General features: G+C 41.7%; 1 protein-coding gene across 4 annotated transcripts in view; it reads right to left on the bottom strand.

The window, feature by feature from the left end:
* Nucleotides 1–26965, bottom strand: part of LOC144495804 (ATP-binding cassette sub-family C member 8-like) — a 201691-nt gene that overhangs the window by 172245 nt on the left and 2481 nt on the right. The window contains exon 1 of one of the 4 annotated variants that reach the window (XM_078216301.1): nt 11645–11731. The exons of the other annotated variants lie outside the window; for them this stretch is intronic. The gene's annotated coding sequence lies outside the window, so the exon portion shown is untranslated. Of the gene's footprint in view, nt 1–11644; nt 11732–26965 lie in introns of those variants that run through there. 4 annotated transcript variants of the gene reach the window in all.

The following is a 26965-nucleotide window of genomic DNA, read 5'->3' as shown; positions in this document are numbered from 1 at the left end:
TGAGTCAGCTCGAATTGCACCATTCTGAATTCTTAGGGAAAAAAACCGATCTGAATGTGGCTTTTCTAACTACATGAAATTCGATGTATCATACAATGAAACAATGACGATCTTAGAATCATTCACAATAACTAGAAAAGAAAATGCTGAATATAATGAAGAGAATGATATCTGCTTTGGAGTTCTCCACAGCTCTGTAGTGATCTTTCATTCTTTCACTATATGACTCAGTGCTCAATGTTCATGTCTAAACTAACCTGTGGTTATACAAGATAAAAAGTTCTGACTAACCTCAAAGGCCTTAGTTTGAACAGAAAAGGGTGCGGAGTTTGAAGTTTACATGGCTCACAATTCAGTGTAGGAAATTTAAAGATAACTTTTTCCATTGCTTTTGGGTTAGGAAGTGCAAACAAGCAAACTATTATTAAAATATGCAAGGGTTCCACATCCACTATCTCAGTACCGCACATCAGCTGTTGAGTTAAATTTATGAATGAAAAAATTCACAGTAATACATGCAAAAGTAGTTTCACCCAGAGAATGTACATAATAGCCAATTACTGGAACAAAGGAAGTACTACATTTTATATGGTAACAGAATTCAAGGAATAGATACTATTATGTTTATTGGACTTCGCAACATTTCATTTTACAAAAGGAAAGCAGGGTTAAGAGTCAGTACAGAAGGGATCTAATGATGTTGTGAAATGCATGTGCAAATTTCAATGGCTCATCATATCGATCAGGGTTCCAAAACTGTGGGTCAGAGTCGTGGGATGAGATTCTGGAGTCATGAACTCCAAGACAGCAATGGCGGCTGTGAAGGTCAACAAACTGTGAAGTCCCTTTAAATGTTTGTGTTTTTTTTCTGTTGATGAGCATGGCTTAAATAATCTGTTCACTGAGGCCTGACTGCTCTTACAACCACTGCCAGTAAAAAGGTGGCTGTATTTTTTTTTAGGGCAAACCCATCTGTTTTACCTACACTTGTCAAGCACTCACTCCCCAACTCTCTAAACCTAATTCCTACCACAACATATCACTTTACACATTTCTGCATTAAATTTAATTTGCCCATTCCACTAGCCTGTGTATTCTCGAAATCTGTCATTATGCCCCTCACGATTTACTAATGCTTCAAATTTTGTGTCATGCAAAAAAAATTTAATTGGGCCGTGCATATCCAAGTCTAGGTCGCAGATACAGAGGGAGGGACAGAGTCAGAATGGGAAAGGAAAGAGTGAGAGACACAGACAGACAGAGGGAAAGGAGAGAGAGAAGCACGCACAGACAGACACACAGTAAGTTAGGAGAGAGAAGCAGCATGGGGAAGGAGAGGGAGGGACACACACACACGGGTGAGAGAGGTGTACAGGGACAGAGTGGGAAAGATAAGAGGGGGGACAGGACAAAGACAGAGTGGGAAAGGAGAGAGCATTTAAGATCATAAGATAGGTCACAGTGGCCTATTATTTCAGCTGAAGCAAGTCTAAAGCTTGGACGGGTTACCCTGAATGTGGCAACTGTGATCCACAACATGCCACAGTACACAAAACCATTGATGGCAGAACAGATCCTAGAAGAGTACAAAGATGTGTTTACAGGGTTGGGATGTCTACCAGGAGAATACAATTTAGAAGTAGATGAGATTGTAAGCCCAATTCAGCATCTGCTGAGAAGAGCTCCAGCTACCCTCCAGTCAAGCCTAAAAGACAAGATATATGAGCTGGAAAAGAAGGGAGTAATTTTAAAAAAGTGACACCTCCTACAGACTGGATCTACAGCATGGTATCACTGAAAATACCTGGAAAGCTACGAGTATGCTTAGACCCAAAGGATCTAAATAAAGCACTGGAGATCTTACTACCTCATGCCAACTATCAAAGGAATTATGCTATACCTTGCCAAAGCAAAAATCTTCACTACCCTGGCTGCGAAGGATGGTTACTGGCAAGTGAAGCTGGATGAAAGCAGTTTTCTAATGATGGTCTGGATGCTGTTTGGGAGATACAGATGGCTGTGCATGCTGATTGGCATTTCCATGACTCCAGAAGAGTATCAACGCAGACAACTTGAGGTAGTCAATGATCTTCCCAGAGTGGAAGCCATGGTGGCTGATATACTAGTGTATGGATGTGGAGACACAGTGGAGGAGGCTGCGGCAAACCAGGCTCAGAATATAATCCAATTGCTGGAGATAGCGCATTTAGACGAATCTGAAGAAAAACAAATTGCAACTAAAGATGCCTGAAGTATATAGATCATGTATTGACAGCAAAAGGTCTTCACCTGGATCCTGACTGGGTGAGAGCTATAGCAGCAATGCAGCAACCAACAGATATGAAAACAGTGCAATGATTTGTTGGATTTGTGAACTAATTTGCTATTTTTTTTGCCTAATTTGACAGCTGAGTGCGAACCATTACACAAACTCACAGCTAAGGATGTGTTCTGGTACTGGGGGATGGAAAAATAAATGGCGGTCATTAAAATCAAACAACTAGTGACGATAATGACAGAAGTACTATGATGTCAGTGATGGTCTGGGAGCATGTGTTCCAGCAGGGAAAACCAGTCACATTTGCATCCAGGGCATCAACTCAAATGAAACGAAGCTACGGTCAGTTTGAGAAAAATAGTGTTTAGCCATTGTTTCTCCCAAACAGGTACTGATGAAAATGCTCCCAGACAAAAACAAAGTAATAGTGGAGTCTGACCACAAGTCCCTTCAAAGTATTTTTCACAAACAGCGACCATCTGCTCCAAAGTAACTACAAACGTTACAAAGATGTGATCTGGACATGGCATACAAACGAGGGAAACAGATGTACATCAAGAGCAGTGCTCCCATGAAGAATGTTAAGGAGGTTACAGCAGAATGCGACATCCAGATTCAACATGCAGCCTTGATCTGGAAGTCATCAACATTGCATGACATTGTGTCTCACAGACAAAGGCCTTGGTCAAATCAAGCAAATTGCCCAACAAGATACAAACAAGAAGCATTGATGAAAGTGATGAAAGGATGGCCTGAGAGCATCACGGATGCGCCTGTGGTCATAAGAACTTATTGCATATACCAAGACAAACAGACAGCCCAAAGGTGGCATCTTGTACAAAGGTTAGAGAGTATTCATCTCCAAGGGGATGAGGAAAGATGCTGAAGTGTATCTATGCAAACAATCAAGGAATTGAACTGACTCTGAAAAAGGCAAGAAATGTGCTTTATTGTCTAAACATGGGCAATGAAATTAAAGACCACATTGGCCAGAGTGGTGTGAGCAAAGAGAATCAAGCTAAACAAGCTCAAAAGCCATTGATGACACATGACATCCCACACAGACCATGGATGAATCTTGGAGTAGACCTTACATTTCGGCAGAAACTGATTATCTAGTCACTACTATTTCTGACTACATTATCCACATTAGCCACTTCACCCACTCCTTCTACTTCAACTCTCAAGCAAAATACAGAACTGTAAGTGTACATTCTACTTGTTTTATTGCTTTATTAAACAATTTATCCAGTAAATGTCCCTTAAATATATTTTAAAAATAGATTTGTCTTTGATCCTTTATACCTGTCGAATTTTAAGATGGTTGGAATCGATCTAATTGACTCCCATTATAAAATGCTGGAACATAAACCCAGGGAAAGACAGGACTATACTAATATGTGGTAGACTTTTAACTGCTCTCTGAAATGGTCTAACAGGCCATTCAGTTCAAGGGAATTCAGGATGGACAAAAAATACTATACAAATACAGGAACATCTACATCCCTTAAAAGAATTAAAAAACTAATCAGGGACTTTCAGCTCAGCCTATCCCAGGAAAGGAAAACAAAATCTCAAAGTTTCCCATCTTTGCAATTCACTTACAGTAAATAATTTCACAAGCCTGCTGCAATCCTTTACAGTAATTTGTGAAACTGGAAAGCATCCAGTAGGATAGGGACATGCCCAAACATAATCTTTTAAATTGTCTTGCTCAAGAACTTATGCATTCATGGTTGGTTAGCTATAAACAGATTATACTTACGTATTCAATGTTAAATATTGAAAACATTTCAATTGACACATGATTCTGGTCCTGGCACAGGAAGACTGACTTTTTGAGAAAAACTTAAAACCAACATTTCTCCATGTGCAATGGCTTTTGAAAAACCAAGAAATTACAGCCCAGTCATCATTGACCCTGCCAGGTAAAAATTGAGATATTAAGCATCTTTCTGAAATTTGTCACTGTGCATTTAGTTGGACTATATTCACTCCAAAATTTTTTAAAAGTCCTTTGCTAAATCATTAAGTTAATTGGTGCAGAGTTGCTTTATTCATCAGGCGAGGTTTATATCTAGTTTAAAGTTCTGAAAGCATTTCAGCTGCTGATGAAAATTAACTCAAAACTGAGTTATTAGTTCAATAATGAACAAGACCTTTGCTTCAAGTTCATAGCCTGAATATTGCCGGGTCGGCAAATCCAGAACCGATGTGCAATCTGCGCCTGGCAGGCATTGTGTTTATGGCGAGATTTCACATTGGCTGGCCATTTAAGGCCAAGTTCGATAACCAAGTTCCGCACACATGAGGACGGCCTAAACCGGGATGTTGGATTTATGTCACATTATCAGTAACCCCCAGAGCTTGCCTCCTGGACTTGCGGGCTATCCTGTCTGGAGACAATACACATCTCTTTAACCTGTGCTTAATGCTCCCTCTACTCACATTATCTGTATCTTTAAGATCTGGTTGGTTGTAGGGATTCGCATTCTAATCAGTATTCTGTAACTTGATTTTGTGTCTCTGTGCCCTGTTTGAGAGCACATTTCCACTCCATCTGACGAAGGAGCAGCGCTCCGAAAGCTAATGGTATTTGCTACCAAATAAACCTGTTGGACTTTAACCTGGTGTTGTTAAAAGTCTTACTGTATTTCAGGCCACCCACAGCATGAAATGGGCCCCTTAACTGGTCAGGACATCCAGGGTGGCCAGGTGGGGAGATGATCGAACGCTGAGTCCAATGGTGATGTACTGAGGACTTTAAAAAGTTAGCAGCTCCTGAAGGGTGGCTGCTTTTGGGGAAGAGCCTTAGAGAGCTGTCCGGAGGAGAACTGCTGACCTTGTCTACTCAGTCATGGCCTTAGCACCTGATGGGAACTGCGAGTGGGAGGGCAAGTCCTTTGGGCACTGCTCCGGTTTTTTGCCTTGGAATACTGGTGGAGGTCAGTGCCAGGTGGGACATTTTGATGCATAGGATGGCAGCAGGAGGCCAACCTCCAAATGAGTCCTAGACCCCGAAGAGTCACCCTTGACACCAGAGGTCAAGCACCTGTCAAATGCACATGCTTCGCACTGTTAGGGACCAGATCAGATACTTCAAGGTATAGTACGAAGTCAGCCTAGGCCCCAACGTTTTTGATTTTGGCATTAGGGTGAGCATAAGGTGTTTTGCTTCAGGTATGATTCAATTGACCCACTAGGAAGCTAAACCCACAAACTTCATTTTTAACTACACTGTAAAATATAAAAAGACTTAGCATTGGAAATACTTAAACATGACAAGGTATAATTCTTAACAGCTTGCGATCTCTATAGTTCCAATGTAAACATTATCCTCGGACATAAATCCCTCTTCAGAATCAGTACAAAACAGATATGCTCACATGGGTGCTATGTTTCGAACCTTTTAATGCCTCTGGACAGAAAGACACCTGGCTTCTGACTCTCATACAGAAACCTTCAGAGAAAGATCCACCCCCAAAGATCCAGCTCCTAACAGCAGACTCTCAGAGAAAGGCTCATTTCCTGGCAGATCCCACTCTTAAAATCCAAAGAGAAAAAGAGATAGAAAGCGACCTCTCTCTAAAGATCCCAAGCAGCAAATCGAACTGGGTATTTCTCTGTGAGCCTAGCCCAGCCCAGTCACATGACCTTGTCAATCAACCTAATCATGACCTACTCTGAAAAGTCCCAGGGAAAACACTAAAATAACAACTCTGCATTAGTTCAGATTAAAATAAACATTCCAGTAATTAGAACCAAGTCCAAAGATTTGCAGGTTATGTTGATTGGCCATGCTAAATTGACCCTAGTGTCAGGAGGATTAGCAGAGTAAATATGAGGGGTTACGGGAGGGAATAGGGTCTGGGTGGGATTGTGTTCGGTGCAGACTTGACGGGCCGAATGGTCTTCTCCTACACTATAAGGATTCTATGATTCTATGACCAATTATGTCGCTGTAGTAACAGTGGCTGCATATACAGACAAACAGCACCAATACTTAGAACAGCCTGCTAAAAAAAATCCTGCACAAGGTACAAATACATTTCTTAAAGGCACAGTATAGTCACAATACCCTTACTTGGAACCAGGCACCAGCACAGATTCAAACTCCTCGGTGGGGATGTGCAGGAACATCTGGCGGAAATTGCATGCCATAGAGGAATCCATGTAGGGTTTGAGCATTGCATTGACTGAGCACCAAGCACATAGCCTTCTCCATTGTGACAGTGGCAACTTACACAGAAAGGTGGCTTCAAAAACAGAATCAGGGGTTCCTGGACTGCATCTGAACCTGTAAGCCCTCACACAGGCAATGACCTTCCGAGGTTATTGCCAGTGGGAAAATAAGTGAGCACCTAGTCTCTGCTAGGTGCCTGTCCATCAACAGAAAGCAAGAAGGTCCACACTGACTTCAAGCTGGCTCCCCTGATCAGTCCAGGCATCTGAATCACATCTTCTGGAGACCAATTGTCCTCTCTATCACTATCCTTGTGGAGCAATGACTTCTATTACACATATCCTCTGCTTCTGTTCTTAGGTTCCGGAAAGGCGACATTAGCCAACTTTTCGGTGAACAGTCCTTGTAACATGGCAGCCATCCATACAGCCAAGTTGCATCGATGGATCCCCTTGGTACCTGTGAGTGTCAGGGGATGTAGGCATCATGGGAGCTGCCAGAGTACCTTGTATACACTTGCAGAATCTGTATCTTATGGTCACAAACTAGTTGCACATTCATGGCATGGAAGTCCTTCCTATTCACAAAGACACCTGGTTCGGCCACTGGTGCCGCGGTGGTCATTGGTGCAGTCAATGGCACCCTGGAAGCAGTGGAACCCTGAAATCACAGCAAAGCCTCTGGCTCACTCAGCCTGACTGGCCTTGTTTATCTGGCAATGAATAAATGTCATGATCCACCTGAAAAGAGCGTCAGTGACAAGCTTGGCACAACTGTGGCCAGTAGATTGGGACATACTACACAGAGTCCCCACTGGCCCATGAAAAGGGCTAGAGGCATAGAAATTGTGGGCAATGTGACGTTTAGAGCCATTGACATGCAGTGGCCATCCACACAGTTGGAGGCAATCGCTGGCCCAATCATCTGATACGGAGGTTGCAGTCTCCCGGGAGCCTCCATCGAAACTGTATCTCTGACATCTTGAGGTAGCTAGATCACTAACTATACACTCTGGCAGCAGAGTAGTGACATCTTCTATAACTACTTCTTCCTTGGACTGCTTACTGGCTCTGCGGCTCCTCGGACTCTCTTCCCACAAGTGGACACTGCCCGCAGGCACCTGGCCTCCTCTCCCTTCTGTCCCAGTCTTCCTCCTCAGAGGAGATTCCATCAGTGCAGTAGACAATTCCCATTATCAGAGAAATAGAAGGCTGTGAAGTGACCCGAAGGGTCCACACAGCATAAGTCCTCCAGGAACATTGGAGGCACCAATGGGCCTTGAAATGAAGGCTAGCAATGCAAAGACTGAAGCAAAAAAATAGATAAAGCTGTCAATTTTCACTAAACAACCTCTTAAACTCCTCACTACTCATAATGGCAATGTTCTAGACCCTTTTTATCCTGCCCTTGGATGACAATCTAAATAACAGATACTCCACCTGCACGAAATGGCACAGGCAACATACAATTTTGCTAAATTGATGATTTAATGAACTTAACTGCTGCTTTAATTATCGGAGGGCAATATAATATTGCTCCGGTGCAGGATGGCATCAGGACGCACACCCGACATCCTCTCATGCAATTTCACATAGGATCGTGTGTGTCCACATTTACAGCGTAAATTTCTGGCCCACATATCCAGAAGATCCACTCAAAAACCAGGTAACTAATAATGCAATTGGGAATCTGATCCAAGATTGCCTATTTATACACACCTTGCGGGTAAGTAGGAATTTTTTTAAAGTAATAAGGTTCCAATGTAATCTGGATTTAGGATGGTCTAAATCCAAAGCTGGCTCATATACAAACATGCCACAAAAGTAGTACCAATGCAATGCCACTGTGACAATAGTCTCAGAACTCCTGACATTTTAATGACTCGCAGAACACCTCAGACTGACTTCAGCAATCTTTATATAGTAAGGATTGCTCAGAATCAAGAGAGAATTGTAAGTTAACAAGCATCGCACACATCGTTTGGATAAGTTGCATCCATGAGTTAGTCAATTGCCACTTATAGGGAAAATAAAGAACATCTTTTCAAAACACCTTTTTATATCTTAAGAATTATTACTGTCAATTACAATATAATTTCAAATGTACAAGTAGGAGTTAACAGTTCAAATTTGCATTTTCAGCAAGAATGGTGCAGCTTTTGCAGATTAGCTACCAGTTTTACACCCTACCAAAGCGCAGTAAATGGAATTGGAAAATCAGGCAAGGTTATATAACGGGCAGTCAATCTCCAACCATTATTCTACTGCCACCACTGAAAATATCAATTGCAATATATTTTAATCAAGTATGGCTTCTTATTTTAACAGTTAAAACTGAAGAGGTAAATAATTTTTGATGACCTGTGTTGGGAAAAGCCTGCATTTTCTTTTCTGTGATATCCCTTCAAGAACAAAGTGGGCCGGGTGTATTTTGAACTTTGATTAATTGGTTTCTAGATCATGAAATCATTAAGTTCCAAGAAATGCCTATGTGACTCTGGGAATGAATAGCTAAAAAGTAAAGGATAAACAGAAAACTAATTGGGTGAAGTCAGCCTGTATTATTTCGGTTTTGCAGTTCAGAAGACTGGAAATTCAAATGTGACTGCTCTGTTAAAGAAAGGAGAAGGCAAGCAGGAAACCATAGGCCAGCTCATCAAACATCTGCCACTGGGAAAATGCTAGATCCATTATTAAGGACATAGCAGTAGGGGATTTAGAAAATCATAATTCAATCACGAAGTGTCAACATGGTTTTATGAAAGTGAAATAACGTTTGACAAATTTATTAGAGTTCTTTGAGGATATAACAAATAGGCTGAATATAAAAGAACCAGTAAATATGGTGTATTTGGATTTCCAAAAGACATTCGATAAGGTGCCATATAAAAAATTGAGGGCTTACGATTGGGATGTGGAGTCATACATAGATCAACCTGATAGAGGATTGGCTAACAGGAAAGAGTTGGGATAAATGGGTCATTGAGGTTAGCAAACTGTAACTAGCAGGGTGCAACAGGGTCAATGCTGAGCTTTAACTATTTACAATCTTTACTAAAGAACTGGAAAAAGGACAGTGTATTGTAGCTGAATTTGCTGCTGATACAAATTAGGTGGGAAAGTTAGGACGAAGACACAAATGGGAAAATGTATGTCCCCTTTCATGGAGTATTTGGAGATGGTGTAGGTACACCCTCAAAGATATTAGGAAGATAGTTCCAGGATTTAAATGAGAAAAATCATAAATGATAAATTTTAAGTCGTCACAGCCATTTAATGTTTCTTTTCCTACATATGCTTTCAGGCAGTGACTAATAGGCACCCAATCATGTTTAGGAGTTGCCATTAATGGGTTTTAAATGCCCAATGGTGGAGGATTACAAAATGGCATGTAGCCTCTTATACCAACTACTAACTCACTTATATGTGTGTGCTTTTAATCTATCTAACTGTACCTAGAATTTGAGCCAAAGTTGAAAATGACAAAGAAATAAGTCTGTATTTTTATTTTCATTTGTCCTCAAGTAGGCAACATTGAAAAAACTAAATTTACCCCTCAACAACCGTAAATGAACTGAGGATTTCGGCCTCCCCCTGCTGTATTACTTATGCCAATTGTGTTCCCAAAATGAATCAAGCTCCTGGATATTCTTAACAATGACAATAAGTGGGCAGAGATATATGTCAAAGTCAGAATGATGCGAGACTGGAGGGGATTATGCAGGTAATGATATGGCTACTCATATGGTATGTTGCTGCAGTGTAATATGTTGATCGTACATATTGCAGCCAGTTGATAATTGTGAGCAGGCTGATAAGGCGATAATCAATCTCGTTGCTCTCTTTCTCCCTTCGTCCTGGCTTATGGTATCTCACTGCTCTCTCTCCTTTTGTCCTGTTTTATGGTCTCGCTGCTCTCTCTTTTGTTCTGTTTTATGGTGTCTCACTATTCTCTTTCCCCTTGCATTCTTTTACAGTGTCACACTGTTCTCTCTTCCCAGCACTTTTACGTTGTCTCCCACCTATCCATCTTTTAACTGCATATGAGCCACACTATCTTTATAAAACTCCATAAAATTTCAACTCAAGTTTAACATGCCTGGATAAGATTTAGTTTTTATGGGTAGAGAAAGGGCACTTGCAACATACAACAAAGCAAACATTTAAAATAGTTAATAAAAACAGAAAATGTTATAACTATTCAGTAGAACAGGTTGCATCAGTGGAGAAAAAAACAGTTAACTTTTCAGGTCAATGACCTTTCATCAGAACTGGAAAATGATAGAAATGTAGTAGGCTTTAAGCAAGTGAAGTGGGCAGGGATGGAAAAATAACACAATGGAAAGTCTTTGAGAGGGTGTGGGGGGGCCAAAGAAGATTAAATGACAAAAATGTTGGTGGTACAGGGCATAAGAGATTGGTAATATGACTCGTAAAGAAATAACAAAAATGTGTCTGAAGGTGTGAACAGCAAAAAAGATATACAGCTGCCACCTAGAAGAAAAACAAAGGAAGAAAAAACAAAATCAACAGCTGCAATAAGAATGGAAACAAAATGGGGACACAGCGCACTGTCCAAAAGTTTTGAACTCAATGTTGAGTTCAGAAAGCTGTAGAATACCTAATCGAAAGGTATAGAGCATTTAAATAGTTAACAGGTTTTGAAGATCATAATTCTAATTGAAGCAAATATCCTGCAGCTAAGCTATTTCTGATTTCAGAGATCCCTTAGGCTGAATTGCTATTGTCAGATACAAATATACAGCAAGACTGGTATATACAGTTTCTGGAAGAGGAGACGTGGTACAAGTATAAATACATAATACAAGTAATAAATGGTATATACATTTCTGGAAGAGGAGACGTGTTCACCTCTTTGAGCCTCACATATTTTATGGAGTTAGCTCCCTTTTCAAGACCAGTTGAGGTCAACAAGTTAAAGAAATCTCAAAAAAAGAGAAATATTTCCCACATTTGAAAAAAACCTGCTGGTTCCCAGTAAGGGTCATTTAAGTTACATGAAATACCAAAGTTCAAGCTCTGTAAATTATTGGAATGACTGCTCACATGATATAACTGAAAACAGCAACCTCTGTTATACTGTAGTTACAAGGGTTCAAAATTTTTAAAACTTGCAGATTATCAATTTCATCCCCAAAATCTTCACATGACTGCCCAACAAACCTTGGGCCAAACCTTCCAAGGACTGGCAATCACCATTGGTCTGCCACTTGCTCCTTTTTTTTTAAGTGCACTGGAACTTCACATTTCTGGCCTGAACTTCCAAACTGGGCCTCTTCAGAAGGTCCTTCTTTATAGGGCAGGATCGATGGGAGGAGCTTAAGCAGTGCCCCCTTTTTTACAGCACGAACTGCCATATTTTGGTAGTCTTCTTTCATTAACAGTGAAAAGCTTGGAGACATTTGAATAGCTTTACACTACACGAGAGAGGTATTTAGCAGGTTGATGGATGGCATGCAGGATGGGGGAGTGGGTAGGGTACCAACTGGGTAGAACGTAGATGAATCCAGGCATGGGGAAATTCCCCATCAGAAGTTGAAATTTTCCAGGCAATTTTCACCTCTGCCCCTCCCCTCACGTCAATTCCTAAACTCTACCACGTCAACTGTAGCTGACACAACCATGATGACAAATGTAGCTCCACAACGGACCACAACACCCCAGCCTGGAAAAGGAAAAATAAACTTGTGTTTCAAGTGAGGATAGTATTAGGATATATGGTACCCTATGTTTCCAAATTATTTCTGACAGCTTCTCATACTGCAGCTCGCCAGGGCAGGGAAGTTGTACCTGCTAGATCAAGCAGACAGAAATTCAAGACAAACTTCATAAGCTATGGTGAGAAGGTAGTTCTGAGGAAACAAAATCAAAAAGTGTTTTTTATATATCCCCTTATGAGGATTTCATGATGCAGAAGACCTAAGGAACTGTCCCTCCCTCTGTTATCTTTTAGCACCACAGAAGTGTTCATATGGTTTCTCTCATATAAATAAAGTTTATTTATTGGTGACACAAGTAGGCTTACTACACTGCAATGAAGTTGCTGTGTAAATGAGTTATAGTGAAGATCTAACATTCAACATCAGGATGCAGTTCCCCAACAGCAAAAGTCTTTATTCCCAAGACATTTTGAATAATGTTGTTCCAGTTACACTGGTCAAGTTATTCTTGCTAATTACACTAGATGCTTTGGGTTCCTCCAAAAATTTATGCACATGACATCATGAATCATGTATATGCCTACATAATGCTGTTCTGAGTCTAGGAATAAGCTGGAGTGGCTTTTAAAGCCATCCAGCATCAAAGGAAACAGACATTCAAATGCAAACATAATGGAAGATCTGGATTATGAAGCTTTGTCTTCATTCTTCATACAACCGAGCTGCTGTAACTTTCCTACGCTACCACATCATTTGTAATGGAGGCCAATTAACAAAACAACTAGTATTATGAATCTGGCAGCAGTCTTCTTGGGAGTAACCTGGTTGCCCACTCTTTCAGCCTCAACTACAGTTGTTTAAGCAGAATCGGATGGTGCCGAACAGCAAACACCAAACTATAATTATTTATGATTCAGAACCTACTGAGTGAGCATCCAACATCTTCCACGCTCAAGTTTAGTTTATAACAATGGTACTTGAAGTAAATTGTTTTCGGCATAAGAGATAGCTTTGGTATAGCTGATTCCATTAAAACACAGGTAGAGCTTCTGTTCTGTGATGGTTTTCCAAAGTGGAGCTAGATTCAGATTTCTGTTGGAGCTCATTTGCATAATAAATAAAAAACCTTCCATGAACCAGTGCAATCAGCCAGGATAATCAAGTCAAACTGGTTTTCTTTGCATTAAAAAAAAATCTGATTTATTCCAGAGAGGAAACGTGGTGTAGTTTTATTAATAGTCTAAAATATGTTTATTACAGGAAAAATAAGCACTTTTGATAAGATTGTCTGAACTAATCTGGTTTTTTAAAAAATCAATGAAAATGACTTGGGGCAAAATGTAGTGCTGAGCATGCACGTCCTATGGACAGAAGTTGGAGGGGGTAGCGGGTTGATTTCATTGAAGGCTTTCATGTTATCAAAAGGAGATAGAGGCACTGAAGAGGTGCAATGAAGGTAGCGATTGTTCAATAGAGGGACCAAGTCTTGCATTTAACATAACACTTTTTCTAGAAAGCTTCAACTATGCATAGTTCCAAATATGGTCTTGCATGGGTTCTTCTATATAGGCCGGTCGCTTTTCGAGTTCTGTCCTAAACTGCGTGCTGACCAAGGACTACATACTTTAATCTGCAGACGGTATGACTCTCCAATCCTCTGTTGATCCATTTCGCTGTTGAGTACCTTACTGTACAATGCATGCAGGTACCATCATCACAATACAACACAGTCCTATGTCTTGAAACCTCATTCACAAACTCATTGTCACTTGTGAAGGATTCGGTGGTGGTACTGTTTCTGGTATTTAGGTCAGGTGATAAAGCTTCTTCTCTTCCTACCATTTCTATTAGGAATCTTTTCCACTGACCATTTTATCATACTGGTTCTTGAGCTTTTCTATTAGTATAATCATTTCAGCAATCTTGTTCTGGCACATAATCCCAGTTTAATTGCTGCTTTGTCTAGTTTTCTCCAGTGCAACTCCTTCAATTGGGTGGCTTCATTTTCCAATCTCCTTTCATCTTAAGCATCAACCAAAATTCTGCTTGGACCCAAGCAGCTCGTTATGCATCTGCTTTCTCCTCCACCTGTATTGTGCACTCAGCCTCCACCAGTTGCAGTTTGGTCTGAGTCATTTCCAGCTCAATCTCCTGCAGTTCTTTTTTTTTAAATAAGTCTTTTCCTTCATCTTGATATTCATCTAAAGAACCTTAACTTAACTGACAATTTTAAGTGATCCCTCTGCAGCGAATTCAGCGTTCAATTGGTTTCCAAATTTCTTCCAATTCAGTTTTATTTCCCAACTGCTGCCTTCCCAATCTCTCATTCAATTGAGAGCTGATTTGTCTGTATCCGATAATTAAGCTGTTCTTGGTTTTTGACCCTCATTCTCAGTTATATGCAAGTTTAACTCTTACCCCATTGCTCTGCTTTTACAATCCATTCAGATTATTCATTGCTGACTTTCTTCCAAAGTGAATCCATCAGTCCTTTCTAACAACATCTGATCATGATTTCTTCCCTCTGCTTTGCATGTTTCAGAGAACTGACATTCCTTTTTGTTGTAGTCGCAACAAACTCAACTTCAACATTCAATATTTTTTCTTTCATCTTGTTACGGAATTACTACCTTGTTCCAACAGCTGTGTTCTCTCTTTGGGTTTTGTCCATTGCTAGGTGCTCCTCAGCAGCCTCAAGGACCAGACAGTTTCTATCTCTCTGCAGAATGGCAATTTTTGAAGCTCATTTGTATATTCCATATGACTGGTAGTTCAATCATTCAACTGGATCTTTAAAGAATTCCTAATAATGGCTCTGGTCTAATTTCTGCTTCAGCAGTGACTCTTGCAGCTGATGATACAGGATGTCCTATATGAGCACCATAGTCAAATCTTTGATGCATTTCACTCAAACTAACAGTTCTCTCACCCATCATAAAAACTAATTGCATCTATGATATGAGAATTCCTTGGCTTTTCTGGAGTTCCAAGCTATAACCTCTGCTGCTTAGTTAAACTTGTGCTATTTCTCTTTTACCTTTTATTCACACCCTCGTGCTCTAATTCCAGTTCCTTCACCGCTTGCTGATGAATGCTGTACTGTTCCTTACTGGCCGTAATAGCTACTTTCATCTTTCTCATAGTGCTTGTTTTTTTTCCCCTTAGCTTTGATGTCGCTGGGTCACTTCTCATGTAGATTAGGATCACAAACTTTTACTTATTTGCTGTAGTTCTCGGATACGTTTATCCAACTATTTTCTCTTCACTCCTACATCTTCTCCTGCTGTGGTGTGTCTTACCTTCTGACTGATTACAGCTTTGTTGTTTGCTTGTAGTTTATTGCCAAAACTTTCAAGGAACTTCTCATTACAATACAAAAGGATGGGAAATTGAATCTTGCTTGCTTTCAGCTCTTCATTTAGTCATTTGGCGTCTTCCGTTGCCCTCCGTCTGGAGTCTTCCGTTGCTCTCCGTCCAGAGTCTTCCCCTCTCTCAGGGGACTTTTACTGCCTACTCAGTGTGGCATTGCCTCTTGCTGGTGGACTGATTGTAAGTTATGGGCCAATCACTGGTGGAAAGCTATGAGCCGCCAGAAGTAAAAGAAATTTTTGCGCACTTACCTGCCCTGATCCTATTATTATCAGCTCATTTGAAAATTATTATTTTTAATGATTGAAAATAAGTATTAATGTACACAGGTTTTATTTGTGCTAAATTTGTGAAACTATTTAAATTTGCGAAACTATTTAAATTTGCATTCTATTATTATATACATGTGGCATGCTTATAAGTGCTCGTATGTTTTAATTTATAATATTCTAAATCTGTGAAACTACTATTTAAATCTGCATTATTACATGCAGCAAACTTATAATTGTTCGTCTGTTTTAATTTAGGATGTGGAAGCTGAAAATTTAATTGGCAAGATGAGAGGTCAGAACTTCTCGGCCCATGATTTGGATACCTGCATGAGACTGAGCATAGGAGAGTTCACATTTTAAGCCATGGAAACTTTTATTCTTCTGCCTTGCTTACTTCATTATAATTCTCATATTTAACTGTTCTGTATGTTTCAATAAAGCATTTGTATAATTTCATCATTAAATGTTTTGTTTCAATAAAACATTAGTAGAATTTAGTTTAATGGAAAATATTAAAATAATGTTATAAATACAAAATTTGGTACCATGTTAACATTTAACTAAACATTTTACTTTAGCAACTGCACTATGACATTTTGTTTAATTGTCTCATGTTTTCAAATTTCTCTCTAACAACAATCAATAAAATATTTTAATATATTAACACAATAGCTTAATTGTCTCTAAACAAGGTGCTGAGGGGGTTGCAAGGGAGAGGGGGAGAAAAGAGATAGTTCACATCAGCTTACAGGAGACTTGCATTTCATCTTAAAGGAAGCATTTGAACTAGCCAAGTTGCGCAAGGGAAACTCTTAAAATTGGGATAAACACTGCTTAAAATATGTAGCAAAATCCAAATGGACTTCAGCTGAAATTTATTCCAGACACTAACATCCACCTTGCTTTATATGAACATACTTTTTTTTTTAAAAACTGGAATTAATTGTTATGACAAGTTGTAAAACATTTAAAAAAAAACTTTCTTTAACATGTATGTAATGAACAAAAAGTGAAACATCTTTTTTAAATATTTACAAAAAAAATTAACCCACCCAAAAGAATGTCTGCTGTCTCTACTCCCTGCAGCTAGATGAAAAATGAAGAGTGTAAACAAATAAGGGCAAAAACTCACCTAACATTAGCACAAGTGACGGAAGTTATGGCATGAGGTCTTACATTGCTTACAGACCACATTTTAGAGTTGCCCTCTATCTGGGGTCTTCTCTGATTTTTCTGTCCCTTGTTCCTTCTTGTGGTTGCTTCATTAAATATGCAACTTTAAGTACATTACCGCTTTAAGACTGTCAATCTTTTGTCTTAACTACCATTGCGGTTGTTTCTCTCTGCCTGTGCTTTTGGAATTTTTTAGCAGGAAACAGCTCTTCCTTTTGGACCCTTTTTTAACTGTTAATTTCACTCTCTTAACTGGTGGAAGACTTCTTCAACCTCTTCTGCAACTTTGTGTTTCTTTGCTGCCTAAATAGTCCATTTTTTTCTTGATACACCATTCTTTTTGTTAATTCTGCATACAGTCAGCACTGTCCATTTTAGGACCATAATTTTCTTCAAAGTTTTTAAACTTATTTTCTTTTGCAGATAGAGGACTTGTTTCCAAAACTGCCAATCATCACTGCCTGTGGTCCTTAGTGCAAGGATGATTCCCTGCAGGCTCTGTTCAAATCGGGACATCTGCAGTCTCAGCTTTTCAATTGCCCTTGCTATTGGGACAAGCTTTGCAGTACCAAGACTTTTTCTCTTTATTTCTGAACTTGTTTAATTGCAGCCAATATTTGCTTATTTCAAGATTTCTCCTTTTAAAATCTGAAACACAGCTTTCTTCTAGCTGGATGCATCTTACTTTTATTTCAAAAGCTTCTGTCCCATTTTTTTCTGTTACTCAAGTTTCACTTCCCTTGCTCCTGAAGGCTAATCTCCCTTCATTTTATTTTTTTATATATCTTTCCAAATCTCTTGACTCGCCGGCCACACTGGGTTTGGGACTTCGACTGTCCCTCGGGAGCTGGCACTACCTGGACAACTCTCTCCAAGTCTATTCTCTCTAAAACAGGCACCAGGGTAGGTTATCCCTCTTTTCCAAACTTCAATAAAATTGGGTACTCACAGATAGGCTGTGCCATTCAATTGATCCACCTCATCGTCAATATGTTATGTAGTGGCCTTTCAGGTATTTTCAAGAGACTTCAGACTTAGTTAGGAACAAAAAGTTGTTTATTAATAAGAGAAACTAGGTACAGGAGTTGCAGCTCGGGGCTGCCCTAGAGTCGTGCTCCAGTCTTTATGTTAACCACATGGCTACTAGATGATTCTGCTTAAGAGAGGACTTCACCCTGTGGTATGATCACTTATTCTTGGTTTTCCATTGGTTCCTCAAATCAGGTAACTCTTTTGCTGACTTAAAGAGACAGACACCACATACACAATTACACTCCTGACTTTGCCTTGTAGACGATGTACAGACTTGGGGGATTGTGGGGAGGGGAGGGGGGGGGGCGGTGGTTGCGGATGGTTAGAGACTCTCTTGTTGGAGATAATCAGTGCCTGACACTTGTATGGCATGAATGTTATTTTCCAGTTCTCAGCCCAAGCCTGGATTGTCCAGGTCTTGCTGCATTTGGACATAAACTGCTTCAGTATTGGAGGAGTCACGAATGGTGCAGATTTTGTTCAGTCATCTCCGAACATCCCCACTTTCAACTTCCAACCTTATGATGGGAGGGAGGTTATTGATGAAGCAGCTGAAGATTATTGGGCCTAGTCATACTACCCTGAGGAATATGCAGTGATGTCCTGGAGCAGAAATGATTGGCCTCCAACCACTACAACCATCTTCTTTTGTGCCAAGTATGATTCCAACCAGCAGAGAGTCTTTCCCAATTCCCATTAACTCCAGGTTTTGCTAGGGCCATACTTGGTCAAATTCTGTCTTGATGTCAAGGGCAGTCACTCACCTCAGCTCTGGAATTCAGCTCTTTCTCCATGTTTGAATCAAAGCTGTAATGAAGTCAGGAGCTGAGTGACTCTGGCAGAACCCAAACTGAGCCTCCTTCCACCATTTTACTGATGATTGAGAGTAGACTAATGGGGTGGTAATTGGCCAGGCTGGATTTGTCCTGCTTTTTATGTACAGGACATACCTTGACAATTTTCCACATTGACGGGTAGATGCCAGTGTTGTAGCTGTAATAGAACAGCTTGGCTAGGGGCACAGCAAGTTCTGGAGCACAAGTCTTCAGGAATATTGTCAGAGCTCAAAGCCTTTGCAGTATTCAGTGCTTTCAGCTGTTTCTTGATATCACATGGAGTGAATCGACTTGGCTGAAGACTGACATCTGTGATGCTGGGGACCTCCCGAAGAAGCCAAGATGGAACATCCACTCAGTATTTCTAGCTGAAGATTGTTGCGAATGCTTCAGCCTCATCCTTTGCACAGATGTGCTGGGCTCCTCCATCATTGAGAATGCATTCATTTGTGGAGTATCCTTCCCTAATGAGTTGTTTAAGTGTCCATCACCATTCACAGCTGGATGGAGCACGACTGCAGAGCTTAGATCTGATTAGGGCGGCACGGTAGCACAGTGGTTAGCACTGCTGCTTCACAGCTCCAGGGACCTGGGTTCGATTCCTGGCTTGTCTGTGTGGAGTTTGCACATTTTCCTCGTGTCTGCGTGGGTTTCCTCCGGGTGCTCCGGTTTCCTCCCACAGTCCAAAGATGTGCGGGTTAGGTTGATTGGTCATGCTAAAAATTGCCCTTGGTGTCCCGAGATGCGTAGGTTACAGGGATTAGTGGTTATATATGTAGGGATATGGGGGTAGGGCCTGGGTGGGATTGTGGTCGGTGCAGACTCGATGGGCCAAACGGCCTCTTTCTGTACTGTAGGGTTTCTATGATTTGTTGATTGTGGAATCGCTTAGTTCTGTCTATTTGCTGCTTAGGACTACTTGCATGCCCACCAGCATATGTTGTACCTTCACCAGGTTGATACCTCATTTTTAGGTATGCTTGATGTTGCTCCTGGCATGACCTCCTGAGCTCTTCATTGAACTAGGATTGATTCCATGGCTTGGTGGTAATGGTAGAATGGGGGATATGCTCTGCCATGCAGTTGTAGATTGTGATTGAGTAGAATTCCGCTGCTGTTGATGGCCCACAGCGCCTTATGAATGTCCAGTCTGGAGTTGCGACATCTGTTTGAAGTCTATCCCTTTTAGCATTGCGGTAGTGCCACGCAACATGAAGGAGGATATCCTCAATATGAAGACCGGCATTTGTCTCCACAAGGACTGTGCGATGGTCACTCCTACCAATACTGTTATGGACAGGTGCATCTGCAGCAGGCAGGTTGGTGAAGATGAGCTCAAGTATGTTTTTCCCTCCGATTGGTTCCCTCACCACCTGCCACAGTCCCAGTCTAGCAGCTATTGCCATTAGGATCCAGCTAGCTTGGTCTGTGATGGTACAATCAAGTCACTCTTGGTGATGGATATTGAAGTCTCCAACACAGAATACATTCTGCACCCTTGCCACCCTCAGTGCTTCCTCCAAGTGGTGTTCTATGTGGAGGAGTACGGATTCTGCATGGGTTTCTTCTGGGTGCATCAGTTTCCTCCCACAGTCCAAAGATGTGCGGGTTAGGTGCGTTAGCCATGCTAATTTGCCCCTTAGTGTCCCGGGATGCGTAGGTTAGAGGGATTAGCGGGGTAAATATGTGGGATTACGGGGATAGGGCCCAGGTGAGATTGTTGTCGGTGGAGACTCAATGGGCCGAATGGTCTCCTTCTGCACTGTAAGGTTTCTATGATTCAGCGGCTAAGGGGGAACAGTACGTGGTAATCAACAGGAGGTTTCCTTGACCATGTTTGACCTGATGCAGGAGACTTCATGGGATCCAGAGTCAATGTTGAGAACTCCCAGGGCAACTCCCTCCCAACTGTATACCACCATGCTGCCACCTCTGCAGGTGGGTCAGTCTTGCAGGTGAGACAGGACATATGCAGAAATGGTGATGGTGGTGTCTGGGACATCCATAAGGTATGATGCCATGATTATGACTACGTCAAGTTTTTGCTTGACTAGTTTGCAAGACAGCTCTCTCTATTTTGGCACAAGCCCCCAGATATTAGTGAGGAGAACTTTACTGGGTTTGCCATTGTTGTTTCTGGTGCCTAGGTCGATGCTGGGTGGTCCATCTGGTTTCATTCCTTTGTGTCTTCTTCGAAGCAGTTGAATACAACTGAATGGCTTGCTAGGCCATTTAAGAGTCAACCACATTGCTGTGGGTCTGGAGACACGCGTAGGCCAGACCAGGTAAGGATGGCGAGGTTTACTTCCCTAAAAGGCATTAGTGAATCAGATGGGTTTTTACAACAATCAACAACAGTTTCATGGTCATTAGACTTTTAATTCCAGATATTTTATTGATTTAAATTCTGTCATCTGCCATGGTGGGATTCGAATTCTGGGTCTCTGGATTACTAATCCAGTGACAATGCCACTGTGCCACCATCATTCAACATGAATGTCAATTTTCCAATGAAGGGCTCAATTTATAATGGAAACTTGAATAGCAATTCACATATCAATTAAAAGATACGTTAAGGCAAGGGCAGTCTTGTTAACTACAGGTAGTCCAACCACCCCTCCACAAACTTGGCTGCCTCCACAAAGAACTCTTCAGAACTCACTTTTCAAATGATTCCAAAGACAAAGGCTATAAATATGATTTACCTGGTTAATCAGATTATTATTTATTTTCCCCAAAAACAGCACATACCACATGAGGACATTTAACAGGTTCTACATTTGCGAAAATATTTATGAAACATGTCACAGCCACTGGATTCTACGTTGACATTAAACACCTACACATTTTCTTTATCCTTAAGAGGTGTCATCATTTCTTGAAACAATGTCTTCATGCTCCTGGGTCCCCCAGGCATTAACCTCCCATGTAATCGCTTTCATAATTGATTTTGTAATAAGAGAAGTAACCCCTTTATATAAAAACTTCAAATTCAAAAAAACTTTTGGTTAATCTGATGAGGTGTTTTAGCCTCTAAATGTAAAAAAAAAAATTATAATTAGTGTTTTGAGTGATCCTACTCAATTCTGTGGTACTTGTATTTTGACATTTGGTTTGAAATTGATCCTGGCACACATTATTTATAGTCATTTTAAACTATTGGGCTGTCTTAACACTCAATTTAAATTTTACAATAAAAACAGACAACTGAGTAGACCATTTTAAGCTTTCAGCTTGCCAAGGGCACAAGAAATTGCTAAAATATGTTGAAGAAAATATAAATTAAAAAAAAGGAAGGCAAGATGTGCTTATAGCCCAAAGTCCTTTCATGGTCTGTAATTAAACAGTCTGCAGAAAGTTCAGACTGCTTACAATTTGTACATGCACGTTGTTCTCAATGGAAATAACCTCATATGATTTATAATCAATTCAATCCTAATCGGACATTTCATTTTCCACCATCCAAAACTGTGGGAACATATTGGACAAAACAACTGCTTGGCAAATTGCATGAATAATTACAATGTAAATTGGAGGTACATAAATAGTCACCGTAATTAAACCAAAAGAGCAGAGTAAAATGAAAACGTTACTTGCCATCTCAGATATATACATGCATTGGTTGTTGTATAAAGGTCTGGAACATATCTGGTTAACGTGGGACTGAGTATAATACGACCAACACTGTGGTGCGAGAGAACACATGACTCACACATAGGGGTCTTTAAACATGCTTCTTAGAAAATGCACTAGTCCAGGTTGGGTAAGGATAGGATCAAGCTCTGATTAATTAAATTCGAACACACATCATTTAAGCTCATGTAAAATTTCCAGAAGAGAAAGACAGTACAGTAAAACTCGACTCCACTTTAGCATTTCTTGGCTTTGCGCATAAGAACATAAGAACATAAGAAATAGGAGCAGGAGTAGGCCATCTAGCCCCTCGAGCCTGCCCCGCCATTCAATAAGATCATGGCTGATCTGACGTGGATCAGTACCACTTACCCGCCTGATCCCCATAACCCTTAATTCCCTTACCGATCAGGAATCCATCCATCCGCGCTTTAAACATATTCAGCGAGGTAGCCTCCACCACCTCAGTGGGCAGAGAATTCCAGAGATTCACCACCCTCTGGGAGAAGAAGTTCCTCCTCAACTCTGTCTTAAACCGACCCCCCTTTATTTTGAGGCTGTGTCCTCTAGTTTTAACTTCCTTACTAAGTGGAAAGAATCTCTCCGCCTCCACCCTATCCAGCCCCCGCATTATCTTATAAGTCTCCATAAGATCCCCCCTCATCCTTCTAAACTCCAACGAGTACAAACCCAATCTCCTCAGCCTCTCCTCATAATCCAAACCCCTCATCTCCGGTATCAACCTGGTGAACCTTCTCTGCACTCCCTCCAATGCCAATATATCCTTCCTCATATAAGGGGACCAATACTGCACACAGTATTCCAGCTGCAGCCTCACCAATGCCCTGTACAGGTGCATCAAGACATCCCTGCTTTTATATTCTATCCCCTTCGCAATATAGGCCAACATCCCATTTGCCTTCTTGATCACCTGTTGTACCTGCAGACTGGGCTTTTGCGTCTCATGCACAAGGACCCCCAGGTCCCTTTGCACGGTAGCATGTTTTAATTTGTTTCCATTGAGATAGTAATCCCATTTGTTATTATTTCCTCCAAAGTGTATAACCTCGCATTTCTCAACGTTATACTCCATTTGCCATATCCTCGCCCACTCACTCAGCCTGTCCAAATCTCTCTGCAGATCTTCTCCGTCCTCCACACGATTCACTTTTCCACTTATCTTTGTGTCGTCTGCAAACTTCGTTACCCTACACTCCGTCCCCTCCTCCAGATCATCTATATAAATGGTAAATAGTTGCGGCCCGAGTACCGATCCCTGCGGCACGCCACTAGTTACCTTCCTCCAACCGGAAAAACACCCATTTATTCCGACTCTTTGCTTCCTGTCGGATAGCCAGTCCCCAATCCACTTTAACACACTACCCCCAACTCCGTGTGCCCTAATCTTCTTCAGTAGCCTTTTATGGGGCACCTTATCAAACACCTTTTGGAAATCCAAAAACACCGCATCCACCGGTTCTCCTCCATCAACCGCCCTAGTCACATCTTCATAAAAATCCAACATGTTCGTCAAGCACGACTTTCCCCTCATGAATCCATGCTGCGTCTGATTGATCGAACCATTTCTATCCAGATGCCCTGCTATCTCCTCTTTAATAATGGATTCCAGCATTTTCCCTACTACAGACGTTAAGCTGACCGGCCTATAGTTACCCGCCTTTTGTCTCCTTCCTTTTTTAAACAGCGGCGTAACATTAGCCGTTTTCCAATCAACCGGCACTACCCCAGAATGCAACGAGTTTTGATAAATAATCACTAACGCATCCACTATTACCGCTGACATTTCTTTCAATACCCTGGGATGCATTCCATCCGGACCCGGGGACTTATCCACCTTCAGTCCCATTAGTCTACCCAGCACTGCCTCTCTGGTAACATTAATTGTATTAAGTATTTCTCCTGCTGCCAACCCTCTATCGTTAATATTTGGCAAACTATTTGTGTCCTCCACCGTGAAGACCGACACAAAAAACTTATTTAAAGACTCAGCCATATCCTCATTTCCCACTATTAACTCCCCCCTCTCGTCCTCCAAGGGTCCAACATTCACTCTAGCCACTCTATTCCTTTTTATATATTTATAAAAACTTTTACTATCATTTTTTATATTAATTGCTAGCCTAGCTTCATAGTCTATCCTTCCTTTCTTTATCGCTTTCTTAGTCTCTCTTTGTTGTTTCTTAAATTTTTCCCAATCACTTGTTTCTCCACTATTTTTGGCCACTCTGTACGCAGCTGTTTTTATTTTAATACTCTCCTTTATTTCCTTCGTTATCCACGGCTGGTTCTCCCTTTTCTTACAATCCTTGTTTTTTGCTGGAATATATTTTTGCTGAGAACTGAAAAGGATCTCCTTAAAAATCCTCCACTGTTCCTCAGCTATCCTACCTGCCAGCCTGCTCTCCCAGTCTACCTTAGCCAATTCATCCCTCATCCTATCATATTTCCCTCTGTTCAAACAGAGGACACTGGTTTGGGACCAAACTTTCTCCTCTTCCATCTGAATCAGAAATTCGACCATATTGTGGTCACTAGACCCAAGAGGGTCCTTCACAATAAGATCCTTAATTCTACCTACCTCGTTACACAATACCAGATCCAAAATAGCTCGTTCCCTCGTCGGTTCCGTAACATGCTGTTCAAGGAAACTATCCCGACAGCATTCTAAGAACTCTTCCTCCATTCCACCCTTACCGACTTGAGTCTGCCAGTCAATGTGCATGTTGAAGTCCCCCATGATTATTGCCGTTCCGTTTTTACACGCATCCCTTATCTGCTTGTTTATAGCCCTCCCTACCTCAACATTATTATTTGGGGGCCTATATACCACACCTACTAGTGTCTTTCTCCCTCTACTATTCCTCATCTCTACCCATAATGATTCCACGTTTTGTTCCTCAGAGCCTATGTCATCCCTCAGTACTACCCTGATATTATCTCTTATTAATAGCGCGACCCCACCACCTTTTCCTTCCTGTCTATTCTTCCTAAACGCCTGATACCCCTGGATATTCATCTCCCAGTCCTGGTCACCTTTCAGCCACGTTTCTGTAATGGCCACTAGATCGTACCCACTCGTGCTGATTTGCACCATCAACTCATTTACCTTGTTCCGAATGCTTCGTGCATTCAGGCAAAGTGTCCTTATTCCAGCTTTTATCTGGACCCGCTTTGATGAGTCGCGAACACCCTCTCCCTCTACTCCCTTATCTAAATTACCGCCTTCATTCACTTGCACCCTCTCCTCTACCATTAATTTTGTAATTCCCCTTACCCCTGCATCCTCCACCCCATCAATTAGTTCCTTGATCCTAGTCAACTCTTCTAGCTCCCCTCCCCCCAACCTATCTAGTTTAAATTCTCCCCAGTAACCTTAGCCAACCTACCGGCCAGGATATTGGTCCCCGTGTGATTCAAGTTCCACCCGTTTTTTGTATACAGATCACCCCTGCCCCTAAAGAGGTCCCAATGGTCCAGGAACCTGAATCCCTGCCCCCTGCACCAGTCCCTCAGCCACACATTCATCTTCCACCTCACTCCATTCCTGCCCTCACCTTCCCGTGGCACAGGCAGTAATCCTGAGATTACTACCTTTGCTTTCCTCTTTCTCAGCTGTCTCCCTAATTCCCTGTACTCCCTTTTCATGACCCCTTCTCCCTTCCTACCCACATCAGCGGTACCAATATGTACCGCTACCTCAGGCTCCTCTCCCTCCCACCTCAGGATTTCCGGGACGCGACTAGCGACATCCTGGATCCCGGCCCCAGGGAGGCAGACCACCATGCGAGAATCCCGCCTACCTCCGCAGAAACGCCTGTCTGTCCCCTTCACCATCGAGTCCCCGATTAATACCGCCTTCCTCCTCTTTTCCTTAGCCCTCTGAGTTACAGGGCTGGACTCCACTGCGGAGACACGGCCACTGCTGCTTCCCCCAGGCGGGCTGTCCCCCCCAGCAGTACTCAAGCAGGAGTACTTGTTGTGCAGGGGCAAATCCACTGGGGTGCTCTCAACCACCCTAGCCTTACCCTTCCTGGCCATCACCCACTTGGCCTCCTCCCGTTGCCCTGGTGTGACCACCTGATGATAGCTCTTGTCTATCACCTCCTCATTCTCCCTCATCAGCCTAAGATCCTCGAGCTGCAGTTCCAGCTCCCTAACACGGTCCCTCAGGAACCGCAGCTCGACACACCCCTCACAGATGTGGATGTCCGGGAGGCCAGATGCCTCCAGGACCTCCCACATCCTACACTGGGAACAACACACTGGTTTCACACTCATACTGGACACTTTATGTCAAGTAAGACAGTGAAAAGTTAATAAGAGTGTAAGGAAACAAAAACTCACCCCTGCTCGTCCAAGCCCTGTGAGCCAAAGCCCTGACAGCTCACTCAACTTCCCACTCACTCTGCTGCCCGCTACGATGCTGCCCGCTGTATACTTTGGTGCGCTTTTAAACCCTCCAAAAACTTCCCCAGGCCTCTCCTGGCC

The sequence above is a fragment of the Mustelus asterias genome, chromosome 7 (assembly GCF_964213995.1).
Source record: "Mustelus asterias chromosome 7, sMusAst1.hap1.1, whole genome shotgun sequence".
Lineage (NCBI taxonomy): Eukaryota > Metazoa > Chordata > Chondrichthyes > Carcharhiniformes > Triakidae > Mustelus > Mustelus asterias.
The sequence above is the reverse complement of the archived record's forward strand: the minus strand, read 5'-3'. Positions and strand labels throughout refer to the sequence as shown.